The sequence below is a fragment of the Mustela lutreola genome, chromosome 7 (assembly GCF_030435805.1).
Source record: "Mustela lutreola isolate mMusLut2 chromosome 7, mMusLut2.pri, whole genome shotgun sequence".
Taxonomy (NCBI): Eukaryota; Metazoa; Chordata; class Mammalia; order Carnivora; family Mustelidae; genus Mustela; species Mustela lutreola.
The window spans coordinates 152588701-152616104 of NC_081296.1; the positions used below are offsets into that span (position 1 = coordinate 152588701).

At 50.3% G+C, this 27404-nt stretch overlaps 3 gene segments (V, D, J or C); all 3 read right to left on the minus strand.

Moving 5' to 3' along the window:
- LOC131835172 (Ig alpha-1 chain C region-like) overlaps positions 1-27404 on the minus strand; it is a 125514-nt gene that overhangs the window by 65223 nt on the left and 32887 nt on the right.
- LOC131835173 (immunoglobulin heavy constant epsilon-like) overlaps positions 1-27404 on the minus strand; it is a 114583-nt gene that overhangs the window by 53563 nt on the left and 33616 nt on the right.
- Positions 1-27404, minus strand: part of LOC131835175 (Ig gamma chain C region-like) — a 189527-nt gene that overhangs the window by 1903 nt on the left and 160220 nt on the right.

Sequence of the window (27404 nt, forward strand, 5' to 3'; positions counted from 1 at the left end):
AGTCCGGCCTGACCAAGCCTGTCTGAGCCCTGACCTGGGGCCCCTGCTCGCAGCTGGCTCCTGCTGGCCCCCTGAGCCCACTGCCCTGCTGTCCCCACCGGATTGTGCCTTGGACCGGCGGAAACGTCCACGCACCGCGCCTGTCCCTCCAGGCCCCACGTCTTCTGGGTCGGCTCTGCAGCCCAAGCAGCCGGGCCCCGGGCCCCGTCCCTGCCCCGAACCCACCGGACCCTCCTCAGGCCTCCGTGGCATGGCCTCCCGAGTTCACTGAGGGTCAGCCCAGCCAGGGTCCCTGGGCCATCCCCGCTCTGGGGCCTGTCCAGCTCCTTGCTGTCCACGGAGTCCTTCAGCCGACATTGTCCCGAGCCTGTTGGCCCTCAGCATGGAGGGTCCTCTCCCTGGCTGTCCTGGCTGTCCTCTCCTGGGTGGGACCAGCCCCTCAGAGCATCTCAGAGCCCTGGTCCCAGCCAGGCGTCTCCCCTCTGGCCCTGCTCCCGCCCACACCCCGGCTGGCTGCCCTGCGTCAAGCTCCGCTCAGGCCCCATGCTCTCTCCTCCACTGGGTCCGCTGCGCCGGGCCTCCCCACCGGGTGTGACATGTCCACCTCCTCTGCACCTCGGCCCCTCGAGCCTCAAGAACAGGGCTCCCACCCCGGGACCAAAGAACGGGTTCCCCTCGTCCCCTCAAAGGTGCCACCCTGGGTCTTCCTCCCAGAGACCTTCCCACCTTGGCCAGACTTTCCACCCTACCTTGTCCACCGGGCCCCAGATGCCAGGCCACTGTCCCCGAGGGCAGGGATGCTCCGCAGGCTCTTGCCCTCGGAGTCTCTGTATGTTGCCGCTGACGGTGCCCGGAAGCCCAGAGCTCCGCCCGAGAGTCCTGCCTTCCTCCCCCGGGGATCCCCGGGCAGCCCCTGCCCCTCCTGCTCTCCCCCTGCTCTCCTGCACAAGCACCCACAGCTCCTCTGAGCCCCTAGGGCAGCCCCTGACCCTCCTGCTCTCCCCCTGCCCCTGCTCACCTGCACAGGCACTGAGAGCTCCCTTGAGCCCCTGGGGCAAGTCCAGGCCCCTCCTGCTCTCCCCCTGCCCCTGCTCACCTGCACAAGCTCTCCTTGCTCCCCTGAGCCCCTGGGGCAAACCCCTGCCGCTCCTGCTCTTCCCCAGCCCCTGCTCACCTGCATAAGCACTGACAGCTCCCCGGAGCTCCTGGGGGCAACTCCTGGCCCCTCCTACCTACCCCTGGCTCTCCCCCTACCCCTGCTCACCTGCATAAGCACCTACAGCTCCCCTGAGCCCCTAGGGCAACCCCCTGCCCTTCTAGCTCTCCCCCTGCCCATGCTCACCTGCACAAGCACTGACAGCTCCCCTGACCCCTGGGACAGCCCCCTGCCCCTCCTGGTCTTCCCGTGCCCCTGCTCCTCTGCATAGTTCTCCTTGCTCCCCTGAGCCCCTGGGGCAGCCCCTGCCCCTCCTGCTTTCCCCCTGCTCTCCTGCACAAGCACCCACAGCTCCTCTGAGCCCCTAGGGCAGCCCCTGCCCCTCCTGCTCTCCCCCTGCCCCTGCTCACCTGCAAAAGCACTGAGAGCTCCCTTGAGCCCCTGGGGCAAGTCCTGGCCCCTCCTGCTCTCCCCCTGCCCCTGCTCACCTGCACAAGCTCTCCCAGCTCCCCTGAGCCCCTGCACTAGCCCCTGCCCCGCCTGCTCTCCCACTGCCCCTGCTCACCTGCACAAGCTCTGCTGCTCCCTGAGCCCCTGGGGCACCTCCTGCCCCTTCTGCTCTCCCCCTGCCCTGCTCACCTGCACAAGCTCTCCCAGCTCCCATGAGCCCCTGGGGCAGCCCCTGTCCCTCCTGCTCTCTCCCTGCCCCTGCTCAACTGCACAAGCTCTCCCAGCTCCCCTGAGCCCCTGCACTAGCCCCTGCCCCTCCTGCTCTCCCGCTGCCCCTGCTCACCTGCACAAGCTCTGCTGCTCCCTGAGCGCCTGGGGCACCTCCTGCCCCTTCTGCTCTCCCCCTGCCCTGCTCACCTGCACAAGCTCTCCTTGCTCCCCTGATCCCCTGGGGCAAACCCCTGCCGCTCCTGCTCTCCCCCTACCCCTGCTCACCTGCATAAGCACCTACAGCTCCCCTGAGCCCCTAGGGCAACCCCCTGCCCTTCTAGCTCTCCCCCTGCCCATGCTCACCTGCACAAGCACTGACAGCTCCCCTGACCCCTGGGACAGCCCCCTGCCCCTCCTGGTCTTCCCGTGCCCCTGCTCCTCTGCATAGTTCTCCTTGCTCCCCTGAGCCCCTGGGGCAGCCCCTGCCCCTCCTGCTTTCCCCCTGCTCTCCTGCACAAGCACCCACAGCTCCTCTGAGCCCCTAGGGCAGCCCCTGACCCTCCTGCTCTCCCCCGGCCCCTGCTCACTTGCATCAGCACCTGCAGCAGCCCCTGCCCCTCCTGCTCTCCCCCTGCCCCTGCTCACCTGCACAAGCACCAACAACTCCCCTGAGCCCCTGGGGCAGCCCCCTGCCCCTCCTGCTCTCCCCCTGCCCCTGCTCACCTGCACAAGCTCTGCCAGCTCCCCTGAGCCCCTGGGGCAGCCCCTTGACCCTCTTGCTCTCCCCCTGCCCCTGCTCACCTGCACAAGCTTGCCAGCTCCCCTGACCCCTGGGACAGCCCCTGGCCCCTCCAGCTCTCCCCCTGCCCCTGCTTACCTGCACAAGCTCTGCGGCTCCCTGAGCCCCTGGGGCACCTCCTGCCCCTTCTGCTCTCCCCCTGCCCTGCTCATCTGCACAAGCTCAGCCAGCTCCCCTGAGCCCTTGGGACAGCCCCCTGACCCTCATGCTCTCCCCCTGCCCCTGCTCACCTGCACAAGCTCTCCTACCTCCCCTGAGCCCCTGGGGCAGCCCCTGCCCCTCCTGCTCTCCCCCTGCCCCTGCTCACCTGCACAAGCTCTGCCAGCTCCCCTGAGCCCCTGGGGCAGCCCCTGCCCCTCTTGCTCTCCCCCTGCCCCTGCTCACCTGCACAAGCTCTGCCAGCTCCCCTAGCCCATGGGGCAGCCCCTGCCCCTCCTGCTCTCCCCCTGCCCCTGCTCACCTGCACAAGCTCTGCCAGCTCCCCTAGCCCATGGGGCAGCCCCTGCCCCTTCTGCTCTCCCCCTGACCCTGCTCACCTGCACAAGTTCTGCCAGCTCCTCTGAGCCCCTGGGGCAGCCCCTGACCCTCCTGCTCTCCCCCTGCCCCTGCTCACCTGCACTAGCTCTCCCAGCTCCCCTGAGCCCCTGGGGCAGCGCCTGCCCCTCCAGCTCTCCCCCTGCCCCTCCTGTTCTCCCCCTGCCTCTGTTCACCTGCACAAGCTCTGCTGCTCCCTGAGCCCCTGGGGCACCCCCTGCCCCTTCAGCTCTCCCCCTGCCCCTGCTCACCTGCACAAGCTCTCCCAGCTCCCCTGAGCCCCTGGCGCAGCCCCTGTCCCTCCTGCTCTCCCCCTGCCCCTGCTCACCTGCACAAGCACCAACAACTCCCCTGAGCCCCTGGGGCAGCCCCCTGCCCCTCCTGCTCTTCCCCTGCCCCTGCTCACCTGCACAAGCTCTACCTGCTCCTTGAGCCCCTGGGGCTGCCCTGCCCCTCCTTCTCTCCCCCTGCCCCTGCTTACCTGCTCTAGCACTCCCAGCTCCCCTGAGCCCCTGGGGCAGCCCCTGCTCCGCCAGCTCTCCCCCAGCCCCTACTCACCTGCACAAGCACCGACAGCTCCTCTGACCCCTGGGACAGCCCCTGGCCCCTCCAGCTCTCCCCCTGCCCCTGCTCACCTGCACAAGCTCTGCTGTTCCCTGAGCCCCTGGGGCAGCCCCTGCCCCTCCTGCTCTCCCCCTTCCCCTGCTCACCTACACAAGCTCTGCCAGCTCCCCTGAGCTCCTGGGGCAGCTCCTGCCCCTCCTGCTCTCCCCCTGCCCCTGCTCACCTGCACAAGCAAGGACAGCTCTCCTGACCCTGGGGCAGCCCCTGCCCCTCCTGCTCTCCCCCTGCCCCTGCTCCCCTGCACAAGCAAGGACAGCTCCCCTGAGCCCCTGGGGCAACCCCCTGCCCCTCCTGCTCTTCCCCAGCCCCTGCTCACCTGCATAAGCACCGACAGCTCCCCTGAGCCCCTAGGGCTACCCCTTGCCCTTCTAGCTCTCCCCCTGCCCCTGCTCATCTGCACAAGCTCTCCCTGCTCCCCTGAGCCCCTGGGGCAGCTCCTGCCCCTCCTGCTCTCCCCCTGCCCCTGCTCACCTGCACAGGCTCTCCTGAGCCCCTGGGCCACCTCCTGCTTCTGTAACCATCCCTGTTCCTGCTCAGCTGTACCTGCTGTGCCACTGGCCGTGGACTCTTCGACTACAGCAGCCTTCTGCCGCACATGCCCTGCGATCTCTCACCCAGGTCTGGAGCCCCAGACCTCTGTGTGTCCCTAGTGCTTCCCCTGCCCTGCTGCCTGTCCCAGACCCTTTAGCCCAGGTTTGGCCTCTGAGCTTCAGCCCCTGGGCTCCTGGAGCACGTTGAGCTCCCTGCTCAGCCCCTGTGCTGCCCACTGGGCTCGGAGCACATGGGAGCCACGGCACCTTACCCTGGGCTCGGAGCACATGGGAGCCCCGGCAGCCCTACCCCCTTGTCCTGCTCTCACTTGCTGCTCATCTGAGGCCACCTCGGCCCCGTGGACAACACTCCGACCCAGCCCTGGGGCTTGAGCGGGCTCCCTTGGGTGGTCAGGACCACCTGGAGGCCTCTTCCTCCCCGGGGCTGGGCCAGCCCCTCCCTGTGTCCTCCCCTCAGACCCCTCCGCCCATCCTTGCCTCGATCCTGCTGTGACTCAGGATGGCCCAGCCCGGACTCCCAGCACAGGTGGTGAACGGCAACCCTCAGGCTTCTGCCCATCTCCCGTCACCATCCTTGAAGGGCCCGGTCCTGGCCCCTCTTCGTCTGCGTCTGGTGTGTCCCGCAGCGTTGGCGTGGGTGTGCCCCTCCCGCGCCCCTCTCGTCCCTGCCCTGGGTTGGGCCATGGGCCTCGGGCCGCCCCGTGCTCACTCCGCGGCTCCTGCCTCCCATGTGGGCTCCCGAGGGCGTGGGCTGTCCTCCGCTCCTGCAGCCGGTTCTGGTGTCGCCCCTCACTCCGTCGGCCCTGGCTCCGTGCAGACCCCACTCCCGGCGGCCGGCGCTGTGCACGGAGCCGCCCCGCAGCCTGGCTCCTGCCTGCACCGTCTCCTCCTTGCCGCGGCCCAGGCACACGCTGGTCCTTGTGGCTGAGCTCTGTGCCCACAGCCCTGCTTCCTGGCTCCAGGCGGCCTTGGAGGACTAAGAACAGGATCGAAACCGAGGGGCTTGGCTTGCTTCCTGAAGTTCCCTTTTCTTCTGGGTGATTTCTGTCTCAGAGGAGCTGGGGGGCCTCCAGACACGGCTAAGGCTGTGCCACGTGGGTGTGCGGGGGTGGGGTGTGGTGGGTGCCCGGGGGCCCCAGGGAGAGCTCAGGATCCTCCCCTCCCCCCAACTCTACACATGTTCCCCTTGCTCTCTGCCTCCTGCAGGGAAATGCCTGCTGCCTGTTCCCCGGCAGACCAGCATAACCTGCTCTCTGCTGAGCCCTGCGGTGCCTCCAGCCCTGGTGGGCTCCTCCTTGTGCCCCTGTGAGCCTGCAGTGTGGCCCCTGACCCATACCTGCGGACCAGCCTCACACTTTCCTGTCCACACAGCAAGATGCCTCCCACCCAGAATGTCGTCCTCCTGTTCCACCATCCGTGGCCCAGCTCCGTCTGAAGGCTGGTGCTCTATGCCCCGTCAGAGGGAAGCTAGTATCCCTGCCACGCCTGTGTTGTAAAGGACAGAGAAGTCTTCGGTGCATGGACAGAGCTCCTGGTGGTCGTGAGGTCGATGCTCCCCTTTCCCTGAGGGACAGTGTGCGGCACCTCCTGGCATGTGGGCTGAGTCTCAATGGCTGTGCCGGAGGACAGGAACCCCCTGTTTCTTGTGTCTTGGAGGACTAAGTGTGCAGCCCAGGGCTGTCCATTACCACCATGCAGGCCTTGCATGGGGACCCCTGGGAGCCCTGTAAGTCCCCCCCACCACCCAGCAGTGCCAGGAGCCTGGAAGACGGGGGGGGGGTAGTGGGGGAGGCTTGTGCTGCATCCCCTGTCATTCCCCTGGGCTTGGGGCTCCCCCGCAGAAGCCCGTCCAAGTTTCAGATGCTGGTCTGCTGGTGTGGGGTCCGCGTGACATGGGGCCCGTGCTCATGCCTGTAGTCAGAGGTCTGCGGGCGGAGAGCCCTCCAGTCCGCTCTGCTCACACTCACGCTCGTGAGCTTTCCAGGCTCCTCCTGGCATCTGGGGCTTGGGCCCCCGGGGGCTTCCCACTGTGGCACTAGGCTTTCCCGGGATGGCTGCGTGGTGCCTGGCACCCGAGTCTCAACAGAAGCCAGGTCTCCTCAGGTCGTGACCTCAGAGATGTGGCCGTGGCTCTTTTTGTGCACCCCCTCCCCAGAGAGGCACACAGCCCCTGGGCTTTTGGGGAGGGTCACGCTCCTCTGCGTGGGGCAGGCCGGGAGGTGGAAGCCTGTTGTCCTAGAAATATCTCCGTGGCAGCTTTGCAAAATGCCTGTGGCCACCGCTGTGGTGCAGGGAGTGTCGTGGGGACCCCGCAGCGGACCTGTCCCAGGCGAAGCCTCCCCACGCCCCTGGCTGACCCAGCGTGGCCCCCTGTGATGGTGGCCAGCCACAGAGCCCGGCCACGCTCCCGGCCACGGTGCGGCCCACTCCGCCGGCCAGAGTGTGGCCTGTGGGTGCTCACGGAGCATCAGGATCTGCGGCACGTTTGGTGGGAAGACAAGGCTCGATGAGCTTGGTGCCAGGCCCTGCTATCCCCGGTCAATGCACGGGGCAGGCTGAGTTCCTGCTGAGGGCATGGCCGTGCACTGTCTTCCTCAGAGACCACACAGTGTCCCCAGCCCAGCTCCCAGGGTCCGATCTCTCCAGAATAGCCTTTCGCAAGGAAGCGGGCGAGGCTATGCACTTTCCCTGTGTTGAAATTCTGGGTTTGGTTCTGAGGAATATTCACCTTGGTTCCAAGGCAAAGGACAGGCTCTGAAAATGCTCCCAGACGGCACCCCCGGAACGGACATGTCAGAGCCCGAGGGGGTCCTCGTGCAGCAGGCCCTATGGGACAGCACAGGAGGCCAGCCGGGCCCTCGGCTCTGACTCCGCAGCCCCCGCCCCACAGCTCCGCCCCGCAGCCTGGATCTGGCAGTTGCAGGTGACCCCTCTGTAGGCCACAGAGGACCGGCTTTTACCTTCCGAACGTCCTGGTCGTGGCAGCTCCCAGGGTGGGTCAGCCCTGCCGGGACCCACCCTAAGCCTGACCCTGCCCAGCCCGTCTGCAGGCTGGAGTCCGGTGGGCAGAGTGCTGCCGGCGCTCTGAGTGGGAGTCGACCCCTCCCGGGAAATCAGATGCGTGTGAACGCCAGCAGGGCCTGGCAGAGCATGGCCGGCTTCCCGAGGCGCTGAGGCCTGAGGTCCCCGGAGGCCCGTTATGCTCAATGGGTCAGGGACACCCTGGCTGGCCCCTCCATATCTCCAGGCAGGGCCCTGGGACGTTTCTTGGCAGTGTGTGTGCCAGCTCAGCTGTGTGACCGTTCGTGAGGACCGGGGCGTGTGGGTGCAGCTCAGATCCTGTCCCGGGGGCCGAGCGCAGCCGTCACAGGGCGGACTCCCTGCTGTTCTCCTGCCCTGCCTGGTCCTGGGAGTCCGCTCTGTGCCGAGGTGCTTTTCTGGGGACGACCCCATCTGTCAGCTGCTGCCTGCCCCCGACCCTGCCCCACGCAGATGCTGCCCAGCCTCAGCTGTGTCCCTCCTCTGTCCATACACAGCTGGCCGCCAGCATGAGTGCCAGCTGCGAGTGTGCGTCTCACAGCTTCTGAGAGCTGTGGCACTGTGGAACAGGCAGCGGGGACAGGCAGAAGGGCAGGGGCCTGTCCCCCGGCGCACAGCCAGCAAGCCCAGAGGCCTGGCCTCTGCCTCCCACGCAGGTCCGGGGCCTGCCAGGAAGGGTGGTTCCCCGCGCTGTTCTCCTGACAGTGGGAAGTGCCCGCTTCCACTGGGGCTCCGGGCAGCAATGTTCACCAGCCCCGGACGGGGCCAGGCGGAGGCCGTCCCTCCTGAACGGCTCCTGGCGGGGACCGGGTCTCCGCGGCTTGCATCCGGAGGGTGGGATCGCTTTCCAGTTGGATCACGCGTCTGCACGGTCACTTACTGTGGGCATCTGGTGTTCTCTCCGTGTGGACTCTGCGTGCGCGTCTGTCCGTCCTCTGCTCCGTGTGAAATCATGTCCCTGCATGCGAGGCCCTCGTGTGTGCCGCACGCGCACTGGTCTAGGCACGTGTAGGACGCACACGTCTGATGCACGTGTGATGTGTACACACACCAGCAACGACCAGAGCACATGTGTCACATGCGTGTATATAATGTCTACATACAGCACATGCACAGACGCTGTCACGTATCTTTCTGTGTGAAAGCTTTGTTGCAGGGAGCGTGGGGGCCTGGGGTGTGCCGTTGGCTCAGGTGGGAGCGGCGCAGACGACGGACGCCATCATCAGACGCCGGCTGCTTGTGGGCGGCCGCCTGCCATAGGCAGGTCCAAGTTCTATTGTCCCCTGTGGCCCCACTGTCCTCGGCCCCTCACCACACACCCTTGCCCAGCATTTTCCGGGCGTGAGGATCGTCTGGGCACCATGTACCTCCCGTGTGGCTTAGTGGAGCCCACCCCTCGGGGCGTGAGTCCTGAACCCGCGGGTGCACGGGTGGGCTGTGGGAGGGCAGCAGTCCGGTCTGCGTCTGCTGGATGCACCCCTGCCCATGGCCGCCGTGCTCATTGGCGCCCAGACTGAGAGCTGTTCTGGCTCTGTGGGGACTTGAGATGTTGAATTGGACAGAAACCTACTTCAGAGCTTATCTTGTGCTAATAAAAAAGTACAAAATTTAAGGGCCCTGTTTTCGTGGTTGAGAGATTTCTGAGCCCTGAGCTGTCCCTGCAACGTTCCCCTGTAATTGCCAGGCTGTGCTGGACGTGCTGTCAGCTTCCCTGTCTGGCTTCCCCGTCAGCACCATGTCTGAAGCCCGCGGTGCGGCTCTGACCCCGTGTGCAGACCCCACGGACCCTTGACTTCAGAGGGGCTCAGTGGGTCTTGACCTTCGGGGCTGGACAGCTGTGGTCAAGCCAGCTTCACACGGTCCCTCCAGCACCTTCCGTGTTTACCCACATCGCCCCAGAGGCTGGGGGTGAACAGGAACCTGGGGGTCCTTCTGCGCGTCCCCCGAAGTCAGCTTGAAAGCAACATGGGGTGTCGTCTTATCTGACTGCACGTAACCCTCCGTGTGGGATGTTCTAGAGGCACCAAAGGAGCTCCGGTGAGGGGCGGCCTCTCCCCTGGGGCCCTGTGCCTTTCGCTGGCCAGTGGTCTCGAGGACGGAAGTCTCATCCATGATCGTGACAGCCACTCAGCTTGCACGGGCCTGGCCCCCGGCCTCTGTCCAGCTGGGGCCCCCCAGACTCAGGTCTCATCCCTCAGACTGTGCACGCCAGGTGCCCGGGTCTGCCGACGTCCCCCGCCCGCACCACCCACCTGCCCATGGGATGCGACCCAGGGGTCCATGAACCCCTTGGCTCTGTCCCAGTGGGGCTGCCCAGGGCTTGCGCATTGCCCCTCCCACAGGCTCCCCTCAACGGGCCTCAGTACAGACTCCCCATGAAGATCTTGCACCATCCCCTCCCCTACTCCTTCAGGGTTGAGGGAGGGGCTTGCCTTGGCCGGGAGGGACCCCACTCTCTGGCCTTAGCTTCATTGGCTGGACCCCGACAAGCAGACTAGGAAGACGCAGGCCAACGGGAGAGCAGCATGCGAGGGCTGAGTCACTCGGGCTGCTGCGACTCTGAAAGAAGGGGAAGGACACGTTGTGGAGGCCACGGGAAGCGGAGGGGTGGGAGCAGAGCTCTGGAGAGCAGGGGCATGCATGGGGAGCCCTGGTGCCATCAGGAAATACTGCCTCTCCTGCTAGAAAGGAGGGGTCAGGGAGTTTAATCGTGTCTGGTTGTTTTTAGCTGCTGGCGGCTCAAAACAATCTGATGTCTAAGTGTGTGTTTGGAGGGCAGCTGTGTCCCGCGTCCCCACAGCCAGCAGAGACCATGTCAGCAACCTCCTCGGGTCTCACTGTGACCCCAGAAGCAGAGCTGGGAGGCCCACGGGAGGGTGTGCCCTCACCCGACGGCTGTGCCCTGGGAGCCTGTGTGTGGAGCGCCCGTGCCCATCGGAAGAGCGTGGCCATCGAGTCCCCCTGGGCCTGCCCTGCGGCCCCGTCCCGGGCTGTCCGCACAGAGTGAACAAGCCTTTTAGATTCTCCAGAGAGAGAAGGGGAGAGCTTCCCGAGGGCTGTCAGGACGCAGCCCAGGACATACTTAAATAAAAAACTGAAATTTATGTATTAAGAGAAATCATGGCGCCTCAGAAAAACAAAAAGCAGGACCATGGACGGCAGCTTGGAGCGCTTGGCAAGGGAGCGCAGCCCTGAGCTCAGGGCCTGAGTCCTCTGGGTACACATGACGCAGCCCCTGTCTGGTGAGGACGAGGCCACCCCATGCACAGCAAAATGCTTTTACCTAAGTTTACAGAGTAAGAAAACATCTCTTGGACACCTGGGTGGCTCAGTGGGTTAAGCGTCTGCCTTTGTCTCAGGTCATGGTCTCAGGGTCCTGGGATTGAGCCCCACATCGGGTTCCCGGCTCAGTGGGGAGCCTGCTTCTCCCTTTGCCCCTGCCTGGCTGTCTCTCTCTCTCTCTCTCAAATAAATACATAAAATCTTTAAAAAAGAAAACATCCGGACCACCATATGGTCTCACATATCTTAAAAAAAACTGGTATGTGTCAGGATTGAAAAAGAAAGTCTTGAAGGAATATCTGCACACCCACATTCATAACATTATTTGCAGAGCTTAAAACGTGGAAGTAATCTAGGCGTCCACCAGCGGATGGCCAGCTAAGCAAAACAGGTCTGTACACACAATGAAGTTGTAGCCCACCTTAAACAGGAAAAAATCCTGGCTCACGTTACAGCACGGGTGAGCCAGGAGGACACTACGCTGGTGACACAGCCATTGGAAGGATGGATTCTGCATGATTTCACCTGCATGTGGTCCCCAGAGTCGTCAGTCACAGAGACAGGGAGTGGGACTGCAGGGGCGGTGGGGGTGGTAGGAATGGGGAGTTATTGTTTCAGGTTTTTGAGATTTAAAGAGTTATGGAGGTGGGTGATACTGATGGTTTCATGACTCTATGGATGTATTTAATATCCCCAGTACACTACACGTAAGAAGGTTTAAGATGTTAAATTTGCATATTTTACCACAATAAACACATTTTTAAATTTAAATTCAATTAGCCAACCTGCAGTACCTTGTTAGGGATAAACATGTTTTTTAAGCAAGGGAAAACAAGAGAAACCTGTAGCCCACAAAGAAAGCGGCCGTGCTTCAGGAATGTCTGAAGCCCTTGTCTGCCTTACCTGTAGAAGAAGGCAAAACCAGTTTGGATTCCCCTTTATCTCAGGAAAGTTGAGTCCTTTAACAAAGATATCAAGAAACATCCTGGAAGAATCAAAAGAGGCTTCCTCACCGCACTGACAATTTATAACCACCCGTCCATCTTTTTCTTCTGTCAGTGTTTCTGTGTATTTGTTTTTGTTCTGGTCGTGTATAAATCTGATACTTGGGGTTCATTTTGGCTGGGTTCTTTTTTTTTTTTTTTTCCTTGTCATTTACTTTTGTCAGTCTTTTTGTTTGTCTGTTTTTGTTGGTATACTTTATAAATCTTACCTTTGGGGCCCACTCTGGCTGGGTCTTCTCTTTTCTTTTTTCTTCCCCCCCTTTTTCTTTTTTAAATCTTTTTGGTGGGGACTTCTGAAGTGTCCAGAAGTGTTCCAGGGTGCACCTTGCCTGCACCACAGTTGATACATTCAGCTACATCCGTTCAGTCATCTGTCACCAAAATGACTAGGAGGACAAATGCCCAACAGAAGAACAATTCAGAGACTGGGCCCTCTCCTTCAGAGCTATTGGATATGGACATCAACAGTACGTCAGAAAGGGAAATCAGGCTAACAATTATCCAGGCGATGGCTAGGGTGGAGAAAGCCTTTGATGACAAAATAGAATTGATTAGGGCAGAAGTGAAAGCCACCAGGGATGATGTTAACAATGCTCCCAATGAGTTCCAATCTAATCTAAATTCTCTAAAAGTTAGGGTAACTGATGCAGAAGATAGAATTATTGATCTGGAAACAAACTGATAGAGAAAAAAGGTCAGGAGGAGACCTGGAACAAACAGCTTAGAAGCCATGAACACAGAATTAGGGAAATAAATGATGCTATGAAGTGTTCCAATGTCAGAATTATTGGAATCCCTGGGGGGGGGGTGCAGAAAAAAGACTAGAGGATATAGTTGAACAAATTGTCCATGAAAATTTTCCCAATCTGGCGAATGGAATCAGTGTTTATGTCCTAAAGGCAGAAAGATCTTCCCCCAAGATCATAGAATCTAGAAAGACCTCAAGACACGTGATTGTGAAAATTATTGGAAATAATTGTATACAGTAAATAATTGTAGACAGGAGCTCTTGAAAGCAGCTAGGGGGAAGACATTCCTTATGTACAGAGGAAGGTCCATCAGAATAATGTCAGACCTGTCCACAGAAACCTGGCAAGCCAGAAAGGGCTGGAAAGATATATTCAGGGCACTGAATGAGAAGAACATGCAGCCAAGAATACTTTATCCAGCAATACTGACATTCAAATGGATGGAGAGATAAAGAGCTTCCAAGACCGGCAAGGCTTAAAAGAGTATGCGACCACCAAGCCAGCACTACAAGAAAAATTAAGGGGTATTCTGTAAAGGAGGAAAAAACCCCCAAGAATATAATTGAACAGAAATATATGGAGACAATCTATAGAAACAAAGACTCACAGGTAACACGATGTCAATACAAATGTATCTGTCAATAATCACTCTCAATGTGAATGGCCTAAATGTGCCCATAAAATGGCACAGGGTTGCAGACTGGATAAAACGACAGGACCCATCCATATTTTGTCTACAAGAGACCCATTTTGAACCTAAAGATACACCCAGACTGAAAGTGAAGGGATGGAGAAGCATCTTTCTTGCCGATGGGCCTCAAAAACAGGCTGGGGTAGTGATTCTCATATCAGATAAGTTAGATTTTAAACTAAAGACTATAGTCAGAAATACAGAAAGAAACTACATAATTCTTAAAGGGACTATCCACCAAGAAGATCTAACAATTGTAAATATTTATTCCCCCAACAGGAGAGCAGCCAGTTACATAAGAAAACTGTTAATCAAGAGAAAAAGTCATACTGATATTAATACATTAGCAGCAGATCTTAACACACCTCTCTCAGTAATAGGCAGATCATCCAAGCAGAGCATCAATAAAGAAACAAGAGAATTGAATGACACATTGGACCAAATGGACCTCATAGATATATACAGAACATTCCACCCTAAAACAACAGAATAATCATTCTTCTCAAGTGCACATGGAACCTTCTCCAGAATAGACCACATACTGGGTCACAAATCAGGGCTCAAATGATACCAAAAGACTGAGATGATTCCCTGCACATTCTCAGATCACAATGCTTTGAAACTGGAGCTCAATCACAAGGAAAAGCTCAGAAGGAACTCAAACACCTGGAAGCTAAAGACCACCTGGCTTAAGAATGCTTGGATCCACCAGGAGATCAAAGAAGAACTGAAACAATTCATGGAAACCAATGAGAATGAAGACACTTCGGTCCAAAACCTATGGGATACAGCAAAGGTGGTCCTAAGGGGGAAACACATAGCCATCCAAGCCTCCCTCAAAAAAACTGAAAAATCCAGAATACGCAAGCTGTCTCTATACCTTAAAGAACTGGAGAATCAGCAACAAATTAAGCCAACACAATACCAAAAAAGTGAAATAATCCAAATTAAAGCAGAGATCAATGAGACAGAAACTAGAGATACAGTAGAATGCATCAATGAAACTAGAAGCTGGTTTTTTGAAGGAATCAATAAGACCGATAAACCATTGGCCACACTAATCCAAAAGAAAAGAGAGAAAGCCCAAATTCATAAAATTATGAATGAAAAGGGAGAGATCACAACTAACTCCAAGGAAGTAGAAACAATCATCAGAAGTTATTATCAACAGTTGTATGCCCATAAGTTAAGCAACCTAGATGAAATGGCTGCATTCCTGGAAAACTTTAAACTTTCAAAATTGAACCAGGAAGAAATAGACAACCTGAATAGACCGATATCTAGTAACGAGATTGAAGCAATGATCACAAACCTCCCAAAAAACAAGAGCCCAGGACCTGATGGATTCCCTGGGGAATTCTACCAAACTTTCAAAGAAGAAATAACACCTATTCTCCTGAAGCTGTTTCAAAAAATTGAAGCAGAAGGAAAACTTCCAGACTCTTTTTATGAAGCCAGCATTACCCTGACCCCCAAACCAGGCAAACACCACACCAAAAAGAATTTCAGACCAATATCACTATGAATACGGATGCCAAGATTCTCAACAAGAGCCTAGCCAACAGGATCCAATAGCACATTAAAAAGATTATCCACCATGACCAGGTGGGATTCATCCCTGGGCTACAGGGATGGTTCAACATTCACAAATCAATCAATGTGATAGAACAAATCAACAAGAGAAGCGAAAAGAACCACATGGTCCTCTCGATGCAGAAAAATCATTTGACAAAATCCAGCATCTGTTCCTGATTAAAACGCTTCAAAGTATAGGGATAGAGGGAACATTCCTCAACTCCACATAAGCTATTTATGAAAAAAAGAAAAAAACCCACAGCAAATATCATCCTCATTGAGGAAAAGCTGACAGCATTCCCCGTGAGATGAGGAACATGACAAGGATGCCCATTCTCACCACCCTTGTTCAACATAGTATTGGAAGTCCTAGAAACAACAATCAGACAACAAAGAGAAATAAAAGGTATTCAATCTCAATGTGAGGCAGGAATCCATCAGAATCCTAGAGGGGAACATAGACAGTAACCTCTCCGACATTGGCCACTGCACCTTCTTTCAAGATAGGTCTCCAAAGGCAAAGGAAACAAAAGAAAAAATGAATTTTGAGGACTTCATCATGATCAAAAGCTTCTGCACAGCAAAGGAAACAGTTAACAAAACAAAGAGGCAACCGACAGAATGGAGAAGATATTCGCGAATGACACTACAGACAAAGGACTGATATCCAGGATCTATAAAGAACTCAAAGTCAACACACACAAAACAGATAATCATGTTGAAAAATGGGCAGAAGACATGGACAGACACTTCCCCAATGAAGACATACCAATGGCTATCAGACACATGAAAAAATGTTCATCATCACTAGCCCTCAGGGAGATTCAAATTAAAACCCAATTGAGATATCACCTTACACCAGTTAGAATGACCAAAATTAGCAAGACAGGAAACAACATGTGTTGGAGAGGATGTGGAGAAAGGGGAACCCTCTTTCACTGTTGGTGGGAATGTAAGTTGGTGTAGCCTCTTTGGAGAACAGGGTGGAGATTCCTTAAGAAATTAAAACTAGAGCTTCCCTATGACCCTGCCATTGCACTCCTGGGTATTTACCCCAAAGATACAGATGTCGTGAAAAGAAGGGCCATCTGTACCCCAATGTTCGTAGTAGCAGTAGCCACAGTCACCAACCTATGGAAAGAACCAAGATGCCCTTCAACGGACGAATGGATCAGGAAGATGTGGTCCATATACACTATGGAGTATGATGCCTCCATCAGAAAGGATGAATACCCAACTTTTGTAGCTACATGGAAGGGACTGGAAGAGATGATGCTGAGTGAAATAAATCAAGCAGAGAGAGTCAATTATCATATGGTTTCACTTATTTGTGGAGCATAACAAATCACATCGAGGACAAGGGGAGATGGAGAGGAGAAGGGAGTTGGGGGAAATTGGAAGGGGAGGTGAATCATGAGAGACTGTGGAATCTGAGAAACAATCTGAGGGTTTTGGAGGGGTGGGGGCTGGGAGGTTGGGTGAGCCTGGTGGTGGGTATTATTTTTTTTTTAAAGATTTTATTTATTTATTTGACAGAGAGATGACAAGTAGGCAGAGGCAGGCAGAGAGAGAGGAGGAAGCAGCTCCCCCTGAACAGAGAACCCGATGCAGGGCTCGATCCAAGGACCCTGGGATCATGACCTGAGCCGAAGGCAGAGGCCTAACCCATTGAGCCACCCAGGCTCCCCTTTATTTAAGTTTTTTAAAAAATTTCTTTCAGCAACGGCTTGTAGTCTTTACTGTATAAGTCTTCTATCTCCTTGGTTAAGTTTATTCCTAACGTTTTCTTCTTTTTGATGCTATTACAAATGGAATTGTGTTCTTAATTTCCTTTTTACATTGTTCATGGTTAGTGTATAGAAATGCAACTAGTTCTTTTGTGTTGAATTTGTGTACTACTATTTCACTGAATTTATTGTTCTAACACTGTGTGTGTGTGTACAAAATTTATAGGTTTTTCTACATATAAGATCATAGCATCTGTAAACAGATAGTTTTACTTCTTTCTTTCCAATTTGGATGATTTTGGTTCTCATTCTTGTCAATTTCCTCTTGAGAATTTCCAGTATTATGTTGAAGAGAATTGGTGAAAATGAATATCCTTTCTTTGTTCCTAATTTTAGAGGAAAAGTTCTCAGACATCCACCATTGAGTATGATGTTTGCTGTTGGTTTTCTGTATGTGGCTTTGATATGTTGAGGTAGTTTCCTTGTGTCCCTGGCTTGTTGAGTAGTTTTTCAAGTCACGTATGTGTGTTCAATTTTGTCCAATGTCTTTTCTGCATCAGTTGAGATGATCATGTGTGTTTCTTGCCTTCGTTATGTTAATGTGGTGTATTACGTTGTTCAATTTTTGTATGTTGAGACATCCTTACATTCTAGGAATGTATTCCACTTTGTCCTGGTGTATAATCCTTTTAATATGCTGCTGGATTTGGCTTGCTAGTATTTGTTGAGGATTTTTGCATCAGGTTCCTACGGGACATTGGTCTGTGGTTCTTTATTGTGTTTGGTTTTGATGTAAGGGTCAGGCTGGCTTCATAGAACAAATCGCAAGTGCTCCTTCCTCTTCAATATTTTGGAAAAGCTTGAGATTAGTATTTGTTTCTCCTTAAATATTTGGTAGAATTCACCAGCAAAACCATTAGGTCCAGAGCTTTATTTGTTGGTATTTTGATCAGCAGGCCCAATTTCCTTATCAGTTATTGATCTGTTCAGGTTTTTTATTTCTTCATTATTTAGTCTTAGGTTGTGGAGTTCTAGGAATTCATCCATCTCATGCATGTTACCCAATGTGTTGGTGTATTGCTGCTTGTAGCATTCTCTTAAGATCCTTTTAATTCTGCTTTCAATTTCATTGATCCTTAACTGTTTTCCAGTTTCCTCTGTGACTTCTACTTTGATCCCTTGGTTGCTTAAGAGAGTGTTGTTTAAGTTACACGAATGTATGTATGCATGTATTTTTTCACTTTTACTGTTGTAAAGTGAAGATTTCCACCTTTATCCCAATGTAGTCAGAGAAGATACTGTATAATATTTATCTTTTAAAATCTGTTGGGACTTATTTGTGGCATAACTTATGGTTCTACCTGGAGAATGATCCATGTATATTTGACAATAAGGTGTATGTTGTTGTTGTTGGGTGGTGTGATGTGTGTGTGTGTGTGTGTGTGTGTGTGCGCGCGTGTGATTGGTTGGCTTATTGTGTTGTTCAAGTCGTGGTTCTTTACTTACCTTCTGTCTTGTTCTATCCATTATTGGAAATGGGATACTTAAGCTTCTGACTATTATCATAGATATGTCAGTCTCTCACTTTAATCCTGCACATTTTGCTCCATATATTTTACTGGTCTGTCATTAGGTGTGCAATAGTTCAGAATTGTTGCGTTTTTTTTTTTTTTTTTTTTTAGTATGTTCAGTTACCTAACATGTAGTACATCATTAGTTCTTTTTTAAAATTTTATTTATTTATTTATTATTATTTTTTTAATTTTTTATTTTTTATAAACATATATTTTTATCCCCAGGGGTACAGGTCTGTGAATAACCAGGTTTACACAGTTCACAGCACTCACCAAAGCACATACCCTCCCCAATGTCCATAATCCCACCCTCTTCTCCCAAACCCCCTCACCCCAGCAACCCTCACTTTGTTTTGTGAGATTAAGAGTCACTTATGGTTTGTCTCCCTCCAATCCCATCTTGTTTCATTGATTCTTCTCCTACCCACTTAAGCCCCCATGTTGCATCACCACTACCTCATATCAGGGAGATCATATGATAGTTGTCTTTCTCCACTTGACTTATTTCGCTAAGCATGATATGCTCTAGTTCCATCCATGTTGTCGCAAATGGCAAGATTTCATTTCTTTTGATGGCTGCATAATATTCCATTGTGTATATATACCACATCTTCTTGATCCATTCATCTGTTGATGGACATCTAGGTTCTTTCCATAGTTTGGCTATTGTGGACATTGCTGCTATAAACATTCGGATGCACGTGCCCCTTTGGATCACTACGTTTCTATCTTTAGGGTAAATACCCAATAGTGCAATTGCTGGGTCATGGGGCAGTTCTATTTTCAACATTTTGAGGAACCTCCATGCTGTTTTCCAGAGTGGCTGCACCAGCTTGCATTCCCACCAACAGTGTAGGAGGGTTCCCCTTTCTCTGCATCCTCGCCAGTATCTGTCATTTCCTGACTTGTTTATTTTAGCCATTCCGACTGGTGTGAGGTGATATCTCATTGTGGTTTTGATTTGTATTTCCCTGATGCTGAGTGATATGGAGCACTTTTTCATGTGTCTGTTGGCCATCTGGATGTCTTCTTTGCAGAAATGTCTGTTCATGTCCTCTGCCCATTTCTTGATTGGATTATTTGTTCTTTGGGTGTTGAGTTTGCTAAGTTCTTTATAGATTCTGGACACTAGCCCTTTATTTGATATGTCGTTTGCAAATATCTTCTCCCATTCTGTCAGTTGTCTTTTGGTTTTGTTAACTGTTTCCTTTGCTGTGCAAAAGCTTTTGATTTTGATAAAATCCCAATAGTTCATTTTTGCCCTTGCTTCCCTTGCCTTTGGTGATGTTCCTACGAAGATGTTGCTGTGGCTGAGGTCAAAGAGGTTGCTGCCTGTGTTCTCCTCAAGGATTTTGATGGATTCCTTTCTCACATTGAGGTCCTTCATCCATTTTGAGTCTATTTTTGTGTGTGGTGTAAGGAAATGGTCCAATTTCATTTTTCTGCATGTGGCTGTCCAATTTTCCTAGCACCATTTATTGAAGAGGCTGTCTTTTTTCCATTGGACATTCTTTCCTGCTTTGTCAAAGATGAGTTGACTGTAGAGTTGAGGGTCTATTTCTGGGCTCTCTACTCTGTTCCATTGATCTATGTGTCTGTTTTTGTGCCAGTACCATGCTGTCTTGATGATGACAGCTTTGTAATAGAGCTTGAAGACCTGAATTGTGATGCCACCAACGTTGGCTTTCTTTTTCAATATCCCTTTGGCGGGCGCCTGGGTGGCTCAGTGGGTTAAGCCGCTGCCTTAGGCTCAGGTCATGATCTCAGGGTCCTGGGATCGAGTCCCGCATCAGGCTCTCTGCTCAGCAGGGAGCCTGATTCCCTTCCTCTCTCTCTACCTGCCTCTCCGTCTACTTGTGATTTCTCTCTGTCAAATAAATAAATAAAATCTTTTAAAAAAAATCCCTTTGGCTATTCGAGGTATTTTCTGGTTCCATATAAATTTTAGAATTATCTGTTCCATTTCTTTGAAAAAGATGGATGGTACTTTGATAGGAATTGCATTAAATGTGTAGATTGCTTTAGGTAGCATAGACATTTTCACAATATTTATTCTTGCAATCCAGGAGCATGGAGCATTTTTCCATTTCTTTGTGTCTTCTTCAATTTCTTTCATGAGTACTTTATAGTTTTCTGAGTATAGATTCTGTGCCTCTTTGGTTAGGTTTATTCCTAGGTATCTTATGGTTTTGGGTGCAATTGTAAATGGGATTGACTCCTTAATTTCTCTTTCTTCTGTCTTGCTGTTGGTGTAGAGAAATGCAACTGATTTCTGTGCATTGATTTTATATCCTGACACTTTACTGAATTCCTGTATAAGTTCTAGCAGTTTTGGAGTGGAGTCTTTTGGGTTTTTCACATATAGTATCATATCATCTGCGAAGAGTGATAATTTGACTTCTTCTTTGCAGATTTGGATGCCTTTAATTTCCTTTTGTTGTCTGACTGCTGAGGCTAGGACCTCTAGTACGATGTTGAATAGCAGTGGTGATAATGGACATCCCTGCCATGTTCCTGACCTTAGCAGAAAAGCTTTCAGTTTTTCTCCATTGAGAATGATATTTGCAGTGGGTTTTTCATAGATGGCTTTGATGATATTGAGGTATGTGCCCTCTATCCCTACACTTTGAAGAGTTTTGATCAGGAAGGGATGCTGTACTTTGTCAAATGCTTTTTCAGCATCTATTGAGAGTATCATATGGTTCTTATTCTTTCTTTTATTGATGTGTTTTGTATCACATTGATTGATTTGTGGATGTTGAACCAACCTTGCAGCCCTGGAATAAATCCCACTTGGTCGTGGTGAATAATCTTTTTAATGTACTGTTGAATCCTATTGGCTAGTATTTTGTTGAGTATTTTCGCATCTGTGTTCTTCAAGGATATTGGTCTATAGCTCTCTTTTTTAATGGGATCCTTGTCTGGTTTTGGGATCAAGGTGATGCTGGCCTCATAAAATGAGTTTGGAAGTTTTCCTTCCATTTCTATTTTTTGGAACAGTTTCAGGAGAATAGGAATTAGTTCTTCATTAAATGTTTGGTAGAATTCCCCCGGGAAGCCGTCTGGCCCTGGGATTTTGTTTGTTTGGAGATTTTTAATGACTGTTTCAATCTCCTTACTGGTGATGGGTCTGTACAGGCTTTCTACTTCTTCCTGGTTCAGTTTTGGTAGTTTATATGTTTCTAGGAATACATCCATTTCTTCCAGATTGTCAAATTTGTTGGCGTAGAGTTGCTCATAGTATGTTCTTATAATAGTTTGTATTTCTTTGGTGTTAGTTGTGATCTCTCCTCTTTCATTCATGATTTTATTTGTTTGGGTCCTTTCTCTTTTCTTTTTGATAAACGTGGCCAGGGGTTTATCAATTTGATTAATTCTTTCAAAGAACCAGCTCCTAGTTTCGTTGATTTGCTCTATTGTCTTTTTGGTTTCTATTTCATTGATTTCTGCTCTGATCTTTATGATTTCTCTTCTCCTTCTTGGCTTAGGGTTTCTTTCTTGTTCTTTCTCCAGCTCCTTTAGGTGTAGGGTTATGTTGTGTACCTGAGACCTTTCTTGTTTCTTGAGAAAGGCTTGTACCGCTATATATTTTCCTCTCAGGACTGCCTTTGTTGTGTCCCACAGATTTTGAACCGTTGTATTTTCATTATCATTTGTTTCCATGATTTTTTTCAATTCTTCTTTAATTTCCCGGTTGACCCATTCATTCTTTAGAAGGATTCTGTGTAGTTTCCATGTATTTGGGTTCTTTTCAAACTTCCTTTTGTGGTTGAGTTCTAGCTTTAGAGCATTGTGGTCTGAAAATATGCAGGGAATGATCCCAATCTTTTGATACCGATTGAGTCCTGATTTAGGACCGAGGATGTGATCTATTCTGGAGAATGTTCCATGTGCACTAGAGAAGAATGTGTATTCTGTTGCTTTGGGATGAAATGTTCTGAATATATGTGTGATGTCCATCTGGTCCAGTGTGTCGTTTAAGGCCTTTATTTCCTTGCTGATCTTTTGCTTGGATGATCTGTCCATTTCAGTGAGGAGAGTGTTAAAGTCCCCTATTATTATTGTTTTACTTTTTTTAAAAGATTTTATTTATTTATTTGACAGAGAGAAATCACAAGTAGATGGAGAGGCAGGCAGAGAGAGAGAGAGAGAGGGAAGCAGACTCCCTGCTGAGCAGAGAGCCCGATGCGGGACTCGATCCCAGGACCCTGAGATCATGACCTGAGCCGAAGGCAGCGGCTTAACCCACTGAGCCACCCAGGCGCCCTATTATTGTATTATTGTTGATGTGTTTCTTTGATTTTGTTATTAGTAGGTTTATATAGTTGGCTGCTCCCACGTTGGGGGTATAGATATTTAAAATTGTTAGATCTTCTTGTTGGACAGACCCTTTGAGTATGATATAGTGTCCTTCCTCATCTCTTATTATAGTCTTTGGCTTAAAATCTAATTGATCTGATATAAGGATTGCCACTCCTGCTTTCTTCTGATGTCCATTAGCATGGTAAATTCTTTTCCACGCCCTCACTTTAAATCTGGAGGTGTCTTCGGGCTTAAAATGGGTTTCTTGGAGGCAACATATAGATGGGTTTTGTTTTTTTATCCATTCTGATACCCTGTGTCTTTTGACAGGGGCATTTAGCCCATTCACATTCAGGGTAACTATTGAGAGATATGAATTTAGTGCCATTGTATTGCCTGTAAGGTGACTGTTACTGTATATGGTCTCTGTTCCTTTCTGATATACCACTTGTAAGCTCTCTCTTTGCTTAGAGGACCCCTTTCAAGATTTCCTGTAGAGCTGGTTTGGTGTTTGCAAATTCTTTCAGTTTTTGTTTGTCCTGGAAGCTTTTAATCTCTCCTTCTATTTTCAATGATAACCTAGCTGGATATAGTATTCTTGGCTGCATGTTTTTCTCATTTAGTCCTCTGAAAATGAGGCCAGCTCTTTCTGGCCTGCCAGGTCTCTGTGGATAAGTCAGCTGCCAATCTAATATTTTTACCATTGTATGTTACAGACTTCTTTTCCCGGGCTGCTTTCAGGATTTTCTCTGTCACTGAGACTTGTAAATTTTACTATTAGGTGACGGGGTATGTGCCTATTCTTATTGATTTTGAGGGGCCTTCTCTGAACCTCCTGAATTTTGATGCTCGTTCCCTTTGCCATATTCGGGAAATTCTCCCCAATAATTCTCTCCAGTATACCTTCTGCTCCCCTCTCTCTTTCTTCTTCTTTTGGAATCCCAATTATTCTAATGTTGTTTCGTCTTATGGTGTCACTTATCTCTCGAATTCTCCCCTCATGGTCCAGTAGCTGTTTGTCCCTCTTTTGCTCAGCTTCTTTATTCTCTGTCATTTGGTCTTCTATATCACTAATTCTTTCTTCTGCCTCATTTATCCTAGCAGTGAGAGCCTCCATTTTTGATTGCACCTCATTAATAGCTTTTTTGATTTCAACTTGGTTAGATTTTAGTTCTTTTATTTCTCCAGAAAGGGCTTTTATATCTCTCGAGAGGGTTTCTCTAATATCTTCCATGCCTTTTTCGAGCCCGGCTAGAACCTTGAGAATTGTCATTCTGAACTCTAGATCTGACATATTACTAATGTCTGTATTGATTAGGTCCCTAGCCTTCGGTACTTCCTCATGTTCTTTTATTTGTGTTGAATTTTTCTGTCTTGTCATTTTGTCCAGATAAGAGTATATGAAGGAGCAAGTAAAATACTAAAAGGGTGGCAATAACCCCAGGAAAATATGCTTTAACCAAATTAGAAGAGATCCCAAATTGTGAGGGGGGAGAAAGGGGATAAAAAGAGGTTCAGAAAGAAAAAAAAAAAAGAACAATGAAAAGAAACAATTAAAAGAAGAAAATGAATAAGGAAATAATATAAAAATGAAAAAAATATATATTAGATAATCTAATTAAAAATCGTTAAAAAAGCAAAGGATAAAAGTTAATAAAAATTTTAGCAGAAGAAGAGAAAAAAATTAAAAAAGAAAAAAAATTAAATTAACTGCAAGACTAAAAAAAAATCACAGGGAGAAAGCCATGAGTTCCGTGCTTTGCTTTCTCCTCCTCTGGAATTCTGCTGCTCTCCTTGGTATTGAAACCGCACTCCTTGGTAGGTGAACTTGGTCTTGGCTGGATTTCTTGTTGATCTTCTGGGGGAGGGGCCTGGTGTAGTTTGTCTCAAGTGTCTTTGCCCCAGGCGGAATTGCACCGCCCTTATCAGGGGCCGGGCTGAGTAATCCGCTTGGGTTTGCTCTCAGGAGCTTTTGTTCCCTGAGCACTTTCCGTAGAGTTCCGGAGGACGGGAATACAAATGGCGGCCTCCTGGTCTCTGGCCCAGAGGAGCCGAGAGCCCAGGGCCCCACTCCCCAGTGTGCCCTCAGAGAACAGCGCCCAGTCACTCCCGTCGTCTGCCCGACCTCCGGCCGCGCTCGGAGCTCACCCAGCCTGCGACCGGTTCAAGGTCACCCCAAGCTGCGAGCTCACTGTCGGCTCTGTCTCTGCAGCCGGCTTTCCCGTTCCAATACCTGCAAGCTCTGCGACACTCAGACACCCCCGATCCTTCTGTGACCCTGCGGGACCTGAGGCCACGCTGACCCCGCGCGGGCTTCGCCCCGGTTTAGCCTCTGGAGCGATGTTCCTCAGCGGAACAGACTTAAAAAGTCCGATCTTGTGCTTTGTTGCTCCGCCGCTTGCCGGGAGCCGGCCCCTCCCCCCGGGGTCTATCTTCCCGTCGCTTTGGATTCACTTCTTTGCCGGTCCTACCTTTTAGAAAGTGGTTGTTTTTCTGTTTCCAGAATTGCTGTTCTTCTCTTCGATCTGCGGATGGATTTTCAGGTGTTTGCAATCTTTAGATAAGCTATCTAGCTGATCTCCTGCTAGCTGAAGTAGTCTCAGCCTGCTACTTCTCCGCCATCTTGACTCCGCCCCCCCAATCTAAAATTTTATTTTTTAAATTTCTTTTCATAGTTCCAGAATTCATTGTTTATGCACCACACCCAGTGCTCCATGCAATACATGCCCTCAATGATACCCACCACCAGGCTCACCCAACCCTTGACCCATCTCCCCTCCAAAACCCTCAGATTGTTTCTCAGAGTCCATAGTCTCTCATGGTTCTTTTCCCCCTCCAGTTTCCCTCAACTCCCTTCTCCTCTCTATCTCCCGATGCCCTCCATGTTATTCCTTATGCTCCACAAATAAGTGAAACCATATGATAATTGACTCTCTCTGTTTGACTTATTTCACTCAGCATAATCTCTTCCAGTCCAGTCCATGTTGCTACAAAAGTTGGGTATTCGTCCTTTCTGATGGAGGCATCATACTCCATAGTGTATATGGACCACATCTTCCTTATCCATTCGTCCATTGAAGGGCATCTTGGTTCTTTCCATAGGTTGGCGACTGTGGCCATTGCTGCTATAAACAGTGGGGTACAGTTGGCCCTTCTTTTCACTCCATCTGTATCTTTGGGGCAAATACCCAGTAGTGCAATTGCAGGGTCATGGGGAAGCTCTATTTTGAATTCTTAAGGAACCTCCACAGTGTTTTCCAAAGTGGCTGCACCAACTTGCATTCCCACCAATGGTGGAAGAGGGTTCCCCTTTCTCTACATCCTCTCCAACACACGTTACTTCCTGTCTTGCTAATTTTGGCCATTCTAACTGGTGTAAGGTGGTATCTCAATGTGGTTTTGGTTTGAATCTCACTGATGGCTAGTGATGATGAGCATTTTTTCATGTGTCTGATAGCCATTTGTATGTCTTCATTGGAGAAGTGCCTGTTCATGTCCTCTGCCCATTTTTATGGTGTGATCATCTGTTTTGTGTGTGATGAGTTTGAGGAGTTCTTTATAGATCCTGGTTATCAGTCCTTTGTCTGTAGTGTCATTCACGAATATCTTCTCCCATTCTGTCAGTTGCCTCTTTGTTTTGTTGACTGTTTCCTTTGCTGTGCAGAAGCTTTTGATCTTGATGAAGTCCTCACAATTCATTTTTTCTTTTGTTTCCTTTGCCTTTGGAGACATATCTTGAAAGAAGTTGCTGTGGCTGATATCGAAGAGATTACTGCCTATGTTCTCCTCTAGGATTCTGATGGATTCCTATCTCATGTTGAGGTCTTTTATCTATTTTGAGTTTATCTTTGTGTATGGCATAAGAGAATGGTCGAGTTTCATTCTTCTGCACATAGCTGTTCAATTTTCCGAGGAACATTTATTGAAGAGACTGTCTTTTTTCCACTGGATATTTTTTCCTGCTTTGTCGAAGATTATTGGAAGAGTCGAGGGTCCATATCTGGGCTCTTTACTCTGTTCCACTGGTCTATGTGTCTGTTTTTATGCCAGTACCAAGCTGTCTTGGTGATCACAGCTTTGTAATGAAGCTTGAAATCAGGCAACATGATTTCTGATTCCATACAAATTTTAGGATTGTTTGCTCCAGCTCTTTGAAAAATGCTGGTGGAATTTTGATCAGAATGGCATTGAAAGTATAGATTACTCTAGGCAGTATAGACATTTTAACAATGTTTAGTCTTCCAATCCATGAGCATGGAATGGTCTTCCATCTTTTTGTGTCTTCTTCAATTTCCTTCATGAGTGTTCTGTAGTTCCTTGAGTACAGATCCTTTACCTCTTTGGTTAGGTTTATTCCCAGGTATTTTATGTTTCTTGGTGCCATAGTAAATGGAATCAATTTTCTAATTTCCCTTTCTGTATTTTCATTGTTAGTATTTTTGAGGTAGTGTTCAATGATTCAGTAATTGTGCATAAAACCCAGTGCTCCTCAGAACATGTGCCCTCCTTAATACCCATCACCTGGTCATCCCATCCCCCACCCCTCCTTTCTGTAACCCTCAGAAACCTTTGTTTCCCAGAGGTAAGAGTCTCTTATGGATTGTTTCCCTCTCTGATTTCTTCCCGTTCAGTTTTCCCTCCTATCCCTTATGATCCTCTGTCCTGTTTCTTAGATTCCACATGTGAGTGAAACAATATGACAGTTTTCTTTCTTTGACTGACTTACTTCACTTAGCTAATAGCCTTCACTTCTATCCACATCAGTGTAAATGGTATGTATTCATGTTTTCTAATGGCTGAGTAATATTCCATTTATATATGAGCTACATCTTTTTTATCTATTCGTCTATTTATTGATGAATGTCTTAGCTCCTTCCACAGTTTGATTATTGTGGACATTGTTGCTATGAACACTGGGGTGCATGTGTCCCTTCTTTTATGACATCTGTATCTTTGGGGTGAATACTCAGTAGTGCAATTGCTGAGTCGCAGGGTAGCTCTGTTTTTAACTTTTTGAGGAAACTCTACTGTTTTCCAGAGTGGCTGCACCAGTTTATATTCCCACCAACAGTTTAAGAGGGTGCTCACTTCAGCAGTACATATACTAAAACAGTATAAGAGGGTTCCCCTTTCTCCA